Below are 17,440 nucleotides of genomic sequence, written 5' to 3' on the forward strand. Positions count from 1 at the left end.
TTCTATTGGCCAGAAAACACAGGTTATTAGTGTATCAATACAATGATATTCATTTGTTACCTCTTTGGAGACATATGAAAATCTTTGCATGAGATTTTGTAGTATCCAAGAGATTTCTTTCTAGAAAAATAAAGTGAATTTGTTGCTAAGGGATGCATTTCAACAAATGCAAACTCTCTATTTCCAAGCCACCATTACAACCATCTCCAGGTCCACACTGAACATCTCCATTTCTTCTGTAACAGCCATAAGACTCTACAAGTCAACCTCTAGCCCACTAAAATGCAGGATGCACTATCTTGGGTTCAATCAAACATGGCTTTGGGATCAAATCTAGATTCAAATGCTAGATCCGCCAATCACTCATGTTGCAACCTTGGCCAGGGGACTTCTTCTTTCTACTCTGAGAATCAGCTCCCTCTCTAATTGTCACTGACTCTCAAACTTGAGGGAGGATTAAACATAATGTACACAAGATACCTAGTTTATGGCTCAATCTGTGTTGGTCATTATTCTCTTAATACTGCCACACTCACCATCATGATGGGCAGAAATGACAGACACTGGGAAACGGAGAGAGAAGAGGATAGCCCTCAGCATCCTTAGATAAGGACCTCCTCCACAAAAGGAGTCCATTTTATTCAACTCTATTGCTGAGGATCCACAGGTGCTAATGGAAGGGATGCTGGAATGAGAGAACCAAAATCAGTCCTCTCGAGGAGACCACAGTCCAGTGGGGATGCAGACATGTGCAAATTATTATGCAGGGTAGAGAGGAATCCCAACAGACAAACAGACAAAAGAGCCCATAAGAGGAAACAATGAATTCCAATAGTAGGGATCACACCCTTGTGAACCTGGTGAGAATGTTAATGATCAAATGGTACAACTTCTATTTTTGATGGAGGCGCTGGTTCATTCCTATGTATAGCTGAATGGAGGGGTTGCAGGAGAGACAGCTCAAGTGTCACAGCCGGGAGGGATATAGGGATATTTGATAATGCAACCCATTTCAATCACTGACTTCTGTGCAATAAGGATAACTTTTTTTTTAAGCTATTAGCTCCTTAATAAGGAGCACTTTTAAAGTTGTGTCCTTCCTGACAAATCTGAGAATATATGAACTTTTTTCCCATGACACCAGAGTGTGTTGTGTAGAAAAGGTCTCCATGTTGGGACAACAAACTAACTTGTGCTTTTCTCATTGAGTGGATCTGTACAGTATTGGACGAGGAATGGGGCCAGTCAGAGCTATGGACTACAGATGGGGAAGAGTCTATTCTAAATTGAGACCTTTGAGCAATTAGAGATAAAAAGAAGAAAACATTCTCTGTACTGTCATAGGAATGTCCTGTGGTTGCCCACTGATATCTACTTTCTCTGACTTCTTTACTTAAAAAAAAAAAATGTAATTTATGGAATATAACAAGGAACCCAGCTTTAAAACATTTCTGCACTTCCTAGCCTTTCATACCATTCTAGCCTAGGTGATGTAAACAAACTTTTTGAGTTTGGCTTCCAGGAAAGCTCCTCAAAGGGAGCAATTCTTCTCCCCTGTATCTTTTATCTTATTTCATGCTCCTGCCTGGAACACAGATGTGGTGGCTGAAGCTGCTGCACCCATATTGCAACTGTGTAAAAAAGGCTAAGAATAACTTAGTGTCCTGGCCCTGAACTAGTACCAGCCACCTCCTGCTTCTGAACTTATATTTTCATGAGAACAATAAATCCATATTGTTTATGTCACTGTTATTTGAATTTTCCACTGCATCATACAAATGTAAATCCCTAAGTGATAAACACTGGTAATAGAAAGCGATATGAACTGTGTATCAGCGTGGGACACTGACAAGGAATTACCTACAGTGAAGAACCAAAATAACAAAATAGAAAGTCTGGATAGAACTAGAAATTCTCAGCCACCCCAGACCAAGGACTGCATCAGTTCCCAACTAGGAGGAGTTGGTGTTTACAAGTATAACCAAATAGGCTTGTGTTCCTCTTCATTTAACTTAACTTATTTTTTATTTGTTTGTTTTAACAGTTTAATTGATGTATAACTGATAAATAAAAATTGCACACATTTAAGGTATAAAACTTGATGAGCTTGGACATATGCACACCCTCTGATACCATCACCACAATCAAGGTAATAAAGACCCATCACCTCCAAAAATGCTTCAAGTCTGCTTTTTTAAATTCCTCGTGGCAAGAACACTTAGGATCTACCCTCTTAACAAAACTTAAGTGCATAACACACATTGTTAACTGCCGGCATGATGCTGGACAGCAGATTCCTGGGAATTACTCGTTTGCATACCTGCAGCTTTAGACCCATTGAGCAATGCCCCCTGCCCCTCTTCCCATCCCCTGGCAACCACCATTCTAGTTTCTGCTTCTATGAGTTTCAACAGTTATTAAATATCCAAAAATTCAGCAACTGCTTAGTTTTAGAAGAAAAAAGTTGCATTATGTTAAATGCACATTAAAGGAAACCTAAAACACAATAGTTTTCATTGGTCCCTTATACCACCTCTTCGTTTCACAGTTCAAGTTTAAGCCCAGGTCTCTTACCTTTGTCAGAGTCTGAAGTTTGACTCACTTTGGTCTGTTGGCGTTGATGCAGAGCCCTGTGGACATGCTGTTTTCTATAACTTCCCTGGCTTTTTAGTACCCTAAGAATGACAGCATAATTCAAGGCATATTGAAGTACATATGATGCTCTGTCTGATTTTCCTATTTGGTTTAATGCAACATTTTGTTTTGCTCCTTAATTGAATTTCTGTTGCTAGAAGGAAGAAAGCTTCTTTTGGAAGTCAGCTCATGACTCCTAAGTCACATTCCTTCATTAGCATGAATCGTAAATTACACTTATCCAGCTTTAGTGTTTGCTAATCTCTTCTAAGAGTGCTCAATTTCTCTTGCCACCAGCTAACTGCATTGCCTGACTTGTGCCATCATGTTGCATGGCACGTCTTGTCTCACAATAAGACACAAAAACATAGCTATCCACAGACACTTCTCCAAAGAAGATATATGAATGGCTAACAGGTATATGAGAAACTGCTCAATATCACCAGTCATCAAGGAAATGTAAATCAAAACCACAGTGAGGCATCAACTCACGCCTGTTAGGATAAAAGATAAGAAAAAAAAAAAGGTAATCATTGGCAGTGATGTGGAGAAATTAGAACCCTTGTACCCCATTGGTGGGAATGTAAAATGGTGGGGAAATGGAGGGAAAACTGTGGAAAACAGTATGGAGGCTCTTCAAAAAATTAAAAACAGAACCGCCATATGATCCAGAAATCTCACTCCTGGGTATGTATCCAAAAGAATGGAAATCAAGATCTTCCAAAGATATCTGTGCTCTCATGTTCACTGCAGAACTATTCACGATAGCCATGATATGGAAACAACCCAAATGTCCATCGACAGATAAATGGATAAAGAAAATGTGGTGTATCCACACAATGGGATATTACTTAGCCTTTAGAAAGAAGGAAATCCAGGGGTCAGGGTGTAGCTTAAGTGGTAGAGGGCATGCTTAGCATACACAGGGTCCTGGGTTCAATCCCCAGTACCCTTTCCAAAACTAAATATGCAAACTCAGTTACCTTCCCCTCCCCTGAAATAAATTAAATAAATAAATAAAAATAAAGATAAAAAGAAGGAAATCCTACCATTTGCCACAACACGCGTGGAACTAGAAGACATTCTGAAGTAAGCTGGTCACAGAAGGGCAAATACTGTGTGATTCCACCTACGTGAGAATCTAAAATAGTCAAACTCATAGAGGCAGAGACTGGAATGAGAGTTGCCAGGGGATGGGAAGAGGGGGAAATGAGGAGTTGTTTAATGGGTATAAAGTTGCAGTTACACAAGAGGAGTAAGTTCTAGACATTTGCTGTACAGCGGAGTGCCTGTGGTTAACAATATGTAACTTAAAAATTTATTAAGAGGGCAAGTCTCATGTGAAGGGTTCTTACCACAAAGACACAACAGCAAAGGGGCACAAAGAAACTTCTGGAGGTGATGGATATGTTCATAACCTTGACCGCAGTGATGGTATCAGGGTGTATGCATATGTCCAAACTCATCAGATTGTATACATTAAATGTGAGCTGCATTTCTGTATATCATTTATGCCTCAACAAAGGTGAGGAAAAAGGAAAATAAAAACAAAATTTTATACACACACACACACACACTCACACTGTAGCCATTTAAGTTGTGGATTTGCATTCTCCCTCCCGCATCCTGTGAACACCTAATTGTTGCTTTTCAAGACAGTGAGGCAGTGCGGGACCCGCAGCCACAAATACTCACTCCTAATGAATTTACCACTTGGAGCCGTGTGCTCAGGATCTTCAGCCTATAGCAGCTTTTGTTTTAACACTGCACCAGAATGTAATCTTTTTTGAAGACATCACAAATGACAATTAAGGATTCAATTTAAGATAAAATCCGACTCTACGTGGTGCTGCCAAGTCAAATAACTCAAATTAGGGAACAATACCTGACAGGCAGAGGCAATGTTTTCACAAGAGGCACGTTCTCTTTAAAATTGGTCTTAAGCTGCAGCCCGATTTCAGGCCAATCAGTGTTGGAAAGGACATGATCTGGTAATTGAGAAAATATAGTGTAGTAACTGTCATATGGAATTTACTAAAGTTAATTTTTCAGGAAACTCTATGTTAGATAAATTTCATAGTATAGGTGAAGCTCAAATCAATTTTGTTTTTACTGCCTCTTTCTTACACTGAGAGGTGCAAGCACCGTTCCAGGCATCATTAGAGTCCACTCAGTCTTGGAAGGCTTCCTGCTCCGCCAGGCAGGGTGGGTCCTGCGGTTGTCGCTGTACCAGCACGGAGTCTGCCCCGTAACCGGGGCTCAATCATAGCAGACGGTGGTCAACTGACTTCCCTGGACTGTCATCATCAGGATCCTAATATCAGCAACAGTCAAAGAGTTTTTGCCTGAAACAACTACATTCGACCTTAGCCTCCCTTGAAAGATGTGCGAGGGGGGGTGTTAATCAGATGGGGCTGCTGTAACAAAATACCACAGACTGGGTGACTTCTAAACACCAGAAACTCATTTCTCACAGTTCTGCAGGCTGGGAGTCTACACCAGGGTGCTGGTGCAGTCAGGTTTTGGGGGGTGCCCGCTTCCCGGGTGTAGACTGCCCACCTCTCGTTGTGTCTTCACATAGTGGGAAGAGGGAGAGAGAGCCCTCTTCCACCTCTTCTACAAGAGCACTGACCCCATCATGAGGGCTCCACCTTCAAGACCTAATGGTCTCCCAGTGGCCCCACCTTCAAAACCCATCACATTAGGATTAGAATTTCAACATTTGGATTTGGAGAGACACCAACATTCCACCCATTGCAGTCAGGGAGTGAAGGGTGGTCAGTGGAGAAGGAACATGCTGGGAGAGGATGGAATTCTAGGAAGAACAGCAAGTACAAAGCTGGAAGACGGGGACCCATCTAGGAAGCCCGAACAATGAGGCGGCGTGTTGCTGTGACAGGAGTGGGAGGTGAGTGATCGGAGCCTTGACTCAGGAGGTTGGAGGGGGAGGTGGCTGGAGCGGTCAGGGCTTTTGCTGCCGTGCTACAAAATTATGAATTTTTCCAACTCCATTTGGCAGAAGTAAAAGAGCTACGAGGTATTTGACCTTTATCGCATGCCATTTAGAAATGCTTTTAAACAATCAGGTCAACATTAGCACTTGAGCCAAAATGAAGAACCCTTTTGTATTTCAGCCTAGCCAGCTAGGATATTACTGCTGACCTTGTGTACAAATATGACATTTCCTGGTAAACAAACTCCAAGTCAAAATGTAACTGCTCCACAGCTGCCCTTCCCAGCGTTCATGCCTCACTGGGATATTGTCACCTAGACAGTCCCACTTCCAGACTTTTGAAAACCTCCCATCCTCTGATTCTGACAGTTTCTAAGCATGTTTTGTTACAATAGGAGTCAGAATGTAAGGATGAAATGGCTGGGCTACTTGGCAGAATACAACTCATCCATTGTAATAAAACTACCAGTCCCTTCAATTCAGAATGATGTTGTGAGTGGAGTTCTATCCCCCAAAAGATGTGTTCAAGTCCTAATTCTTCAGACCTGTAAATGTGACCTTATTTGAAATAGACAATCAAGTTAAGATGAGGTCGGACTGGATTAGGGTGAGTGTCCTTGTAAGAAGAGGGGATCTTGGACACAGAGACCTGGACACAGCATTGTTGCACCTTAGACTTCTTACCTAGCCCTCCTTTCTTCCTCTTCTCCTTCGTGAATTCAGCCCTGGGTTGGCATCTGGTGGCTCTCCCCACCATCTACAGCCCTTCCCCATTCCCCCAGCAATTGCTCTCTTGAAGGTCTAATCCCATCTTGACATCTGCTTCTTGGAGGACCCGAACTGACACACACCCCACATTTCAATAATCAGATGGGAAGGATGAAAAGAAGGGATCATTGCTTCTGAGGGTGACACGTTCCTGAGTTGGCATGCACATCTACCACCATACAGTGGGGCAGGAAAACGGGACAAACTTTTCCAAAGGACAATTTAGCAAAATGTCTCAACATTGTAAACATTTAATCTCTTTAACCCAACAATTGTGTGTCTAAGAATTTACTTAAAAATTAAAGGAGAAAGTATATATTCGTCTCAATAGATGAGAAAAAGCATTCAATAAAATTCCATAGTCACTTATGATTAAAAGAAAAACTCTTAGCAAAATAGAAATAGAAGAAGATTTTGTTAGCATGATGAAGAAGAGGTTTCTTTAAACTAAAAAAAGTGCCTAAAGACAAGGATTGTGTCTGTCACGTGCGTGGACCTGGCCCCAGCCCATAGGCTGCCTGGCATATGGTTAGTACTTGAAAAAAATATGTATTGAAAGAATGGATGGATGGATGGATGAATGAAAAAATAAATAAATGAAAGAACAAAATGCCCCCAACTTTGTTTTCAACCCCATCTTCCCTTTCCCCTTCGCAAACCCTCTACTTGAGCCAAACAAGGTAACTTTCCATCGCCACCATGGACATATGGTTGCATTCTATTGAACATCTGTGTGCTGAACTCAGAAATTTGACTAATATCCTTTGTGATTATTAGCACCACCCAGAAAGGAGGAAAGAATTCCCCACTTTCCAGATGAAGAAAGTGAGGCTCACAGAGGCCAGTAACTTGCCTGTGGATATGCAGCCTGTGAGACTTAGCACGTGGACTTAAACCCACATGTCTGTCTTGAAGGTCTGTAGCCCCTCCTTCTTCTCACACACAGCCTTTCTGCGGCTGCACTAGGATGCATGAAGACCCTGACCTTAACCCTGAAGTTCCTGCTGCCCTGCCACTCATCCCGAAAAATGACAATGTCCAACCTGCTTCTCCCTGGACCTAAGGGTGCCTTAGTCCCCTCTGTGCCTGGTGTCTGCTGGGAATTCCACTGGCCACCTCACTTCTGCAGTTTTTGACGCTCCAGCCACGCTTGCAGTTCTAACCAGTCAGAGCGCCACCAGCTAGAGCTGTGGGACAAGGATGTGGGGACATGATGTGACGATGGAGCAGGTGTAGTAGCAGCAGGCTCACCCAAGGACGTGGCCTCGGGGCCTCTGTTCCACCCAGAACAGCCACCTGGAAATGCGTTAATCTGGGGCCCGAGTCACAGGCAACATCTTCATTACAGGCCAGGAAACAAGATGCCAGGTCCTCTGAGAACAGCCTGCCCAGAGCACAGTTTGTCCTCTGCCCATGTTGATTTCAGCCATTAAGCCTCAGTCACTTTAATAGTACTGATAATATCTCTGGGAGGAAAAAAAACGAACTTGCCGAATTGTCGAGGTTGGAGAGCCCTTCTGGCTTCATTACTCATAGCCTAACCCAGCTCCCTTTCTAAATATTGGTAGGTTACTTTTTAAAAAAAAGTTATCCCCAGGGCAAAGTACCTTGCCCAGGTGACACACCTGCCTGAGGCACAGCTTTGAGTGGGAAGCCACGAGTTCAGTCTCCCCATCTCCTGCTCCTGCCTCTCTGCCTGGATTCCTGGGGAAATGACTGCACAGCAGGGTGCCTTCCCACCCTAGAGTCCAGGGCAGGAGTTAGGATCACGTTCCTACCTAATCCCAGCTCCGCCACTTGCCACATGGATGGTCCTGGACAAGTTAAGAATCTTCCCCTGCCTTAGTTTTTACATCTGCAAAATAAAGATGATAAAACACGATACCCATCTAGGGAGGTTAAGGTGAAGGTCAAATACATTAACACATACAAGTAAATTTACACAAATTCTTAGCGCAGTGCCTGGTACATAACAAGAACTATGCAAATATTTGCTCTTACTGTTATTACTATTATATAGCTATGAATTACTAACCATAGGTCCAGGAAATGAGCAGGTATATCTTTTCAAGGGTCAAGTTAAAATGATTTGTGTCCAGTTTATAAAACTCCTCAGTGAATGAACAGATGAGTACATAAATACACAGACGAATGATTAGATAAGTCAAAATACTTCTGAAGGGTAGCTAATGGCTTCGATAATTTCCCACACGATATGTCTTTTTGACAGAAAATTCTTTCACCTTAGGGTGTTAATGGTGTGACTTCGGACACTGTGGCTTCCCAACAGGATGGACACTCAGGGGCAGGGAGGCCTCCCAGGCAATTTGATCTCCATATTGAAACAATCGTCTTAGCTCCAAAGGCAGCAGGCCCCCCCAGGTTCTAATGCAGGCTAATGGCGGCTCTGAATTGCAGGAGGGAATCCCAGCTGCGACTGACATGTATTCAAGCTCTGACGGTAGCTTGTCAGCTGACAGGGCGGTGGGGTGCAGGGTGAGAGTTAATGACAGAGAGACAGAAATGGATGGGAAAGGTACAATTATCTCTAGGTTTAGCATTTTCTGCCCTGTTAGGAGATCAGTTAAATTCATACTATCTCAGGATGCCAGAGATAAAGGTCACCTTGGAAAGGCATCCATTCCATCACTATCCAGTAAGCACCTACTATGTGCCAGGCGCTGTGCTTGAGGTTGGGAATGCCAAGGTGGCCCAGATGCAGCCTCTCTTCTCCACAGGGGCATGGAGAAGAGCCAAGGGACCTTAAGTTTCAGAGTGCTGAGGGAGAGACTGCAGTGAGCTGGGTTCTTACCGACGTCAGAGTAGGGGGGGCTCTCTTAGACTCGCCTTGTGGGGGGCGGTCAGAGAAAACTGCAGGGGGAGGGGATATTTGAGCTGTACAGTGGATGAAGAAGAGTGTTTTATTACAGAAGCTGGACGGTCCTGAGCAGAAGCAAGAGCAGGTGCAAAGGCATGGGGGCATCGAGGGGACCTGGCACCTGCGTCGTGGCTATGACCTTGGTGAATGCATGTCAGGGGGTGGTGGGAGATGTGGAAGAGAGAGACTTCAGAGGACTGACACTCTAGCCCACCAGCTATTGGCGGGTCACGAGCAGGGGAGGGTCGTGATGCAATTAGCTCATCCTCTCATTCTCACAGAGGAAGAAAATGTGGACCTGGGGTGAAATGACTCCCACAGGAGCACGGAGCAAGACCGTGTCAGTTCCAGAACCCAACTCTCCAAACTCCCCTTTCGGTTCCTGTCCATCCCAGTCTACTGCTCCTTCCAAACCTAAGAAATTTCAAAAAATAACATAAAACAAAGCTCCATTCAGAGGGAGGCCATGTGAGGACAAGGAATTCTGTTTAGGGCTATTTGGAAATGAATCCTGTTCCACTTGTAACTCAGAAACTCCACTTACTCATCTGTAAATTGGACAAGATTATATTTTCCATACATGACTTGATGAGGCACATATTGTGTAGACCCCCAATACAGTGCTTAGAAAGTAGTGGGGGATCAGAGAACATTCATCATAACCACTGATGGGGTAAGACCTCCTTGGTACCTTTGATGAACTGGGAATCCCATCTCAGTTCATGAGGCAAATCTGTAGACCAGGGCTACTTCCTTGGAGAATCTTCAGGGGAGATGCTCAGGTCTCTGAGCTAGTGGTGTCCTTTGACCCACCCATCTTCTCTTGGCCAAACTAGTGCAGGGCCGCCTGGGGTGGCTCTTCTCATGGAAACCTCCCTGCAAGGCATTGGTATTCGAAGCAACTCTCTGAAATGACTGCCCACAAGTTGTGCGACCACAAATTTGCATGTCATGTTTATTGCATTTTGAAATGGCTGTTTGGTTTTTGGCACGGCAGACACACGGGAGGAGGAACTTGGGCAGGAATGTAATCTCTCTGAATTGAGGGCAGTCTTACACTAAGCCCTGAGCTGAGTCTGAGCCGAGAACGTTCCTGTGTCTTTGAACCTGTGAATACACCAGGGTGAAGGGAGTGGGAACCACTTTGTGGAGTGTGTATTTCCACAGCACACTGAGTTGTTTCTACCGAGAGTCCTGGATGGTCCCCGACTGTCAAACTAGGCTGGAGAGGGAAAAGAAGGCACTCGGTGAAGCAGTATCTAGGCAGCTGTAGGCTACATGTCATCCTACGATGACCGAGCGCCGGTGGGTCGCCCCGCGCTACGGGACAGGGAAATGCGAAGGCCTTTTTCATGTCTTCTTCCTCTTCTCCTCTTGGCACTGGCGCCCTGGTTGATCATTTTAATTCCTCGAAATTTTCTCCTTTCCTGATTTCCAAGAGCTGCACTCCTATGAGTCCCTGGCTCCTCTCTGACCACTTTCTGTGCCCTAAACTCTAGGTCCCCCGAGGGACAGACCTGCCACCCCTTCTCTCTTCTGCCTGCTCTCCCTCCTCAGGAATCTGTCATTCGTGTCGCCTCCCAGAGCACAATCCCGAAGCCCTGACTACTTCTGACCTCTCTCCCAGGATCATCTATTTTTATTTTCAACTTTCATTTGGAATTCTTTACCTTCATAACCAGCATCTACCTGAAACTCAAATGCTGTAACAGAATGTACCATAATTCCTTCCCAAATTGTTCTTTCCCTTCCTATGCAAAGTGCCTGGAACTTGAAATCAGAGAATCTTTGCTTAATAAATCATGGGACTTTGACACATTCACGGAAATTTTTGGAGCCTAAGTTCCCTAAAATGGGGCTGACAATACCTTCTTCAAAATGTGATTGTGAAGCTTAAATGAGAAGGGTTATGGGAGAGGTGTCATGGGAATGCCAAGATGCTGGTCAGACTTGGGCCATTTTGATGACTACTCTTCCTGGCCCAGGACCCAGACCAGGCGAGTGGCTCACTTACCTCAGGTGCAAAATATGAAGGGATGCCAAAAAACTCTTCCTTAACATAAATACCATTTTAATGCAATATTTTTTTAAAAATCCAAAATAATGCAAAACCCCAAGATGAACAAAGTATTAAAAATCTAAATGAAGACAGGATCTGACCTTGGCTTGCATGAACCTGTCTCACTCTCCTCACCCTGATTCCACTCCTTCATTGGCCTCAGCAGCACCTTGTCTTCTCCCTTGTCCCCAGACCTGTGTATGTAATCAGTGTGTCATCCTTCTGTCCTGTGTCTTGTGTCTGTCCTATGTCCTTGGGCCCCAGGAAGATGGTAGGAGCCTCCCAGCTAGTCCCTCACTTCTAGTCTTGCTATTACCTGAATTCTCTTTTAATGTCACCACCACTCCTCACTATAAAAAGCTTTCACCAGCCACCTGCCAGCATGTGCCTGGCCAGGGACGCATTTGGTAAATAGGTACTCCATTATAATGTGAGTTCCATTGGATGGGGACTTGGCTGTCTTGGTCACCATGGGTTCTTTACTTTCTAGACCATCCCTGGGACAGAGCAGGTGTTCAACTACTATGTGTAAAATGAGCAAATAAAAAACAAAATCTCTAGCATGGTCCTCTAGTTGACAAAGATGTTTCCCACAGGGGCATGGCTTAGCAATCCTTCCATGCCCCTGCAGGTTCACTGGAACTGAACAATCAACACATGGACGGCAGGTGGTAGAAGGCACGTCTCTGACTGTTGGAGAGGGAGGTTAGGATAAGCAAGGGGAGTAAGCTAGAAAAATCCACGTGTGATGGATTAGAATTGGAGACATCAGGATGAACTCACGTTTATTTTAATATATTATTCAGATATTATACAGTTTAATTATTATACACGGATTATATGCAGTTTAATTTACAGATAGTTACATATAGAAATGTTTATAGATATGTGCATATACACTGGTTAGTGTACACACATGCATTTCCTTTCTCCATCAGCTGGGAGGGTTCTAGAAGCAGCAGATATTCCAGCAGCACACACATGGTACTTAGATCTTGGTTTCTATTATCATTTTCCAGTAAAACTAACCAGAGCTTCTTGGAGAAATGGCTGATTGCTAGATCTAGAACTAGACATGGGTAAGATGAGCCCAGAGCATCTTATAGTGCCAGAAAGTAAGGACGAGCTGACAAAACTCACAATGATGGGAGTTTGCCAAAGAGGCCCAGGGCCCAACGGAAAGAGGCAAAGATGGAACAGTCTGAGCAACAAAATAAACGATGTCATGTTGGATTATAGCCAAAAGTATAAAATCAGCATCCATGGGCCCGTCCTGATATAAATACATGACTGAATAAATAAGTGGGGGAGAAGAGTCATCTACCAAGCAGAAAAATTCAAATAATTTACGTAGGTCCTCCACTCTCAAGGAGGCAGAGTGTAAATGCCCACTTCTTAAGTGTGGGCTGTGGGTAGTAACTTCCTTACAAAGATGACAGTATGGAAAGTGGGGGAAGAGGAACAACCGTGGGGGAAGCTGACAAGCATGACCTCAGCCTGGTGACCAAGGTCAACATCAACAGTGATGTCATTTTGCTAGCACCACCACTGACAAATGTGGTAAGAATGCAGTTGACCTCTGCGGAAGCCTTCCCTAAAATGAACCATCCCAGTTAACGCCGAGAAAAACAGCAGAAAAAACACAAATTGAGGGATACGCTATAGAATACCTAACTAGTACTCCTCGAACTGACAAGGTCATGAAAAACAAGGAAAGTCTGGGGAACTGTCACAGACCAGAGGGACTTAAGGAGATGTGACAACCAAATTTAATGCAGTGTCCTGGATGGGATCCTGGAACAGAAAAAGGACATTAGGTAAAAACTAAGGAAATGAAGTACAGATGGTCCCCAACTTAACAATAGCCTCACTTAACGATTTTTTGACTTTACACTGGTGAGAAACTGTACTTTAAATTTTGAATTTTTGACCTTTTCCCAAGCTAGTAATACACAGTACAATCCTCTCTCGTGGTGCTGGGCAGTGGTGGGAACACAGCTCCCCATCAGCCACACGATCGCCAGTGTAGACAACTGATACATTTATAACCGTTCTGTACCCGGACAGCTACTCTGCCTTTCACTTTCAGTATGCAGTAAATGGCATGAGATGTTCAACACTTTATTATAAAGTAGGCTTTGTGTTAGATGATTCTGCCCGACAATAGGCTAATGTGAGTGTTCTGAGCATGTTTAAGGTAGGCTAGGCTAAGCTGTGATGTTCAGTAGGTTAATATATTAAATGCATTTTTTAAAAACTGAAGTATAGTCAGTTACAATGTGTCAATTTCTGGTGTACAGCATAACGTTTCAGATATACGTATGTGTATTTGCTTTCATGTTCTTTTTCATTATTTCATCTATGATATTTCCAACCTACTATATTTTCAATTTATGATAGTGCTATTGGGACTAATGCCATGGTAAGTCAAGGAAGACTGACATGACTTGAGTTTATATTAAAGTATTAAGACTGGTTATTTGTGACAAATGTATCATACTTAAGTAAGTTGCTAATAATAAGGGAAACCGGGCAAGGGGTATATAGAAACTCTGTATAATTGTAACTTTTTGTTAAGTCTAAAACTATTCTAAAATAAAAATGCTATCTTGTAAAAGATAGGAACTTATTAAAAGCAATAGTGCAGTTTCACACATACTAAATGATCAAGAAGTACATAAATACTATAATAAATATGTCATTTTTACCTTGAAAAAAAATGTCTCTGCCTTACAGTTGCTTGGAGGTAATGTTGGTGACGGTTGAGAAGACATGTAAAGAGCTCATTTAAGACAATTTGGTAACTGACTGTGAAAAGGGAAGTTCCTTCACCCCTCAACTGTTACAGTTAAAGAAAAAATTATTCTGATACTTGTTAAATGGTAAGAAGACTTTATTCAAGACTGGCCATAGAGGACAGAGATCAGCATCAACTTCAAATACAGCAAGACAAGGGGGTATTTATAGCCAATGAGTAGAGGGAAGGGGGTCCGTGAGTGGAAAACCACCAAAAGGAAATAAGTGTAGGGGGATTTTTATTAAACCAACTTAACAAGGTTCTTGCTGAAGGCAGATCACAGTGATTAATTATCAAGGATGGGAGATTCTCTCTAAACTGACTTAGCAGGATTCTTCCAAAACTGGACTCCACAAAGACAGATCTAAGAGACCTAGGTGGAAGCCAAGTCTAGAAGATGGCTCAGAGCCGTCTAGTTAATGTCTGGTCAAGGAGAGAGTATTTGCCGTTGTCTGGCTTGACTTCATGCAGGGTAGGCTGTCCCAGGTAGAGTTTGCTTGGTTATAATAAAAACCAGTTAATCAGCCCCAACAAAGAGTGATTGAATGTACTTAGAACCTTCCCTATTTTGGAGACAGAGCTGCAGGATGCACAGCTGTGCCTCTGGCTTCCTCCTCTTTCTCTCTGAGGTCTCATGCATTAAATCTGAGCTTCTCACCCCTCAAGATGGGAGATCCATCAACCCAGAGAATTTCAGAGCAGATAGAATGTATCGCCCTTCCATTTAATCTTGCAGATAAGGAAACTGAGGTTCAGAAGGGGAAGACACATGCTTGACACAGGACAGGGCCTTGCTGCTGACCGCATGATTGGGCTCCCTGACTCACAAGTCCTGTGGGGCAGGCTCAGGGATGCCCGTGCCTGTGGGTGAACGCTGCACTTCAAAGTGGCTCAAGTCCACAGAATCAGTGACCCACCCCCCTCACCCAAAGCTAGCAGACACAGCAGAAATGCCGAATGGATGTTTGAAGTGTCAGGGTTCACAAGAGGGAGCATGAAATTCCAGAAGCTCACAATGAACACAGATGCCTGTGAGGATGACAGACCAGAGCTACTGTGTCTGAGAGAGGGCCTGAGGGCAGCCTGGGAGGATCCGCCTGGGTCACAGCGGGCCTGGGAGAGCACCTAGTTCCAAGGCTGCCTTCGCAGGGCAAACGCTCAGTCACTGAGTGGCTGGCTCTTGTATCTGCCTGCTCAGCATCCATTCCCTCCTTTTGGTGTCAGTGCCCAGAAATATCCTTGGGAAGCCAGCCCTCCCCATTTTTAATCCACAATTTAGTCTTCTTGATCTAATTCCATCCACCACCCTCCACTTCACCAGTGGGCACAGCAGTGGGCATGCTCCCCTAACCACAGTGATTGGTTCAGGGACGAGCACATGACCTGGGCCAGACCAGTCAGAGCCAATGACACTTAACAGGTGTGTGCACTACTGGGAGACAGACCTTCTCTCTATGCAGGGGCTAAGACACAGGGTGTGAGCATGGTGCTGCCATCACACAGGAATGCAGTTGAGAGGGTCCATGTGGGTACAGCCTTCCCTCCACCTCCCTTGGGTAACCAAAGCTTTGGAGAGAAACACCCCTGATCTCCCAGCTGTTGGTGGCTCTGGGTGTGGAGCCAGAATCTGTCTTTGGGGAGGACTTCAGCTTTGTTTCAGGAGGTACCATATTGGATAGTCCTTTTGGTCATGCAGATGTAAGGACAGATTTTATCCAGTGTTCTTGGAGTAGCCCTGAATAATCCCAGTGCAGTTACTTCGGCCCAAGATGTTCTGTGTTCTGTGTACAAACGTTGGAGACTGTCATTACTGTGGGCAAGGGGATCACAGGCTTGAAGATGCTCTGCCCGGAACCCCCTTCACCCAAATGCTGGGTGAGCTGTCAGCCCCCTCAGGGGTGCCTCAGCTGCGGGAGGCACCCAGTTCAGGGACATGGGTGCTCTGTGATTCAGCTGCATTTCTCCTTCTCCCTCTGCCCAGTCCTGCTTCCTTATCCTCCCTCCTATGAGAGTTGATCCCAGGGATGCTCTTTAGTAAATACCCCTGCAAGCTCAACTTCTCTGAGATGGCTGCCCAAAGCCCTCGCCTGCTTTGTTTATGCCCCACTCTCTGATTAAGGCTGTGAGCGGAGTCCAAGCCTTTTGCTAAATGCAGATGATGCCAGTGAGTGATGAGAGCACCAGCCCAGCCTTAATACACATTTTCTTATTTGGTGAATGTTCCCTCTCCAGGGAGCCAGCAGGGCCATTAGGGCTTTCATTACAGCATTTTCAAGATGAAGGGCCCCAGCCAGGAGTCTGCATCCAAAGGGGAGGGAGTGGGCCTGGAGCAGTAAAAGCAGGGTCAGAACTGGGCCATGGTAGGAACAGTGGAGAGGCCCGGGAGGGATGGAGAGCTTCAGGGCAGAGCTCATGGCTCTGACTTCATCGCTGGAGAAAGAGAGAGCGGGAGGACCTGCTGAGCACCTGTTTGTGGGAGGCTTGAGGCAAGGGCCCACCCTATCTAGCATCTCTTCTGTTTTGTCTTCACAGCTACACAGGGAAGCCCACAGAGCCATCTTCCTTTTGGTGATGACAAGCTGAGGCTCAGAGAGGTTGAGTAACTTGTCCAAGGTCACACAGTCTGCTTGGAATAAGAACATCTGCTTTGCTGCTCCAGGGGCTGAAAGGCCTCTGCCATCTTGGTCCCCAAATTTCTACCAGCAGCCGGGCAGGTAAGCTAGAGGGGCCCCTCTGTGGCCTCTGCTGTCTTCAACTCACAGGGAAGAGTTATACTTTGACCTGGGGACTGCGCCGCTTTCTTTCAAAGTTGGCCAAGAAGCCCTGTGCCTTAGAAAGGCATCTGACTCAGTGTCCTGTGGGCAGACTCCACTGGCAGGAATCTTGGTGGGGAAGGAGCTGAATGAGGGGATTCAAGCAATCACCCCCCTCCCCCAGACCTCCAGCGACCCGTGCTGTTTTTGTCCTCATTTTACCTATGTGAAGTTGAGGGCCATGTGGCAGAACTGAGCTGTGACCCAGCCTGTGTGACACCAGAGCCTGCTCTCACCCCTGCTTTGCATGGCCTCAGCGGTCTCAGTCCTCAGCACTGAGGAGACAGGCCAGGTGTGTTTGTGTGATGAATGACCGAATGAATGCTTGTATGATACCCTATTGATCCAGAGCTCCTGGGGCAGGGAACAGGGGGAGCACAGCCCTTCTGCACACGTGTCTCCGCAGCTGGCCTCACGCAGATGTTCGATCACAGCAGTGGAAGGACTTACGGGACTGCTTGGGTAGATGGATGCCTTTCCTGGGATCTCTGCCCAAGCACATGCTCTGGTTCTCCTGCCACTTCCCGTCACCAGTGAT

This window comes from Camelus bactrianus, chromosome 6 (genome assembly GCF_048773025.1).
Source record: "Camelus bactrianus isolate YW-2024 breed Bactrian camel chromosome 6, ASM4877302v1, whole genome shotgun sequence".
Classification (NCBI taxonomy): domain Eukaryota; kingdom Metazoa; phylum Chordata; class Mammalia; order Artiodactyla; family Camelidae; genus Camelus; species Camelus bactrianus.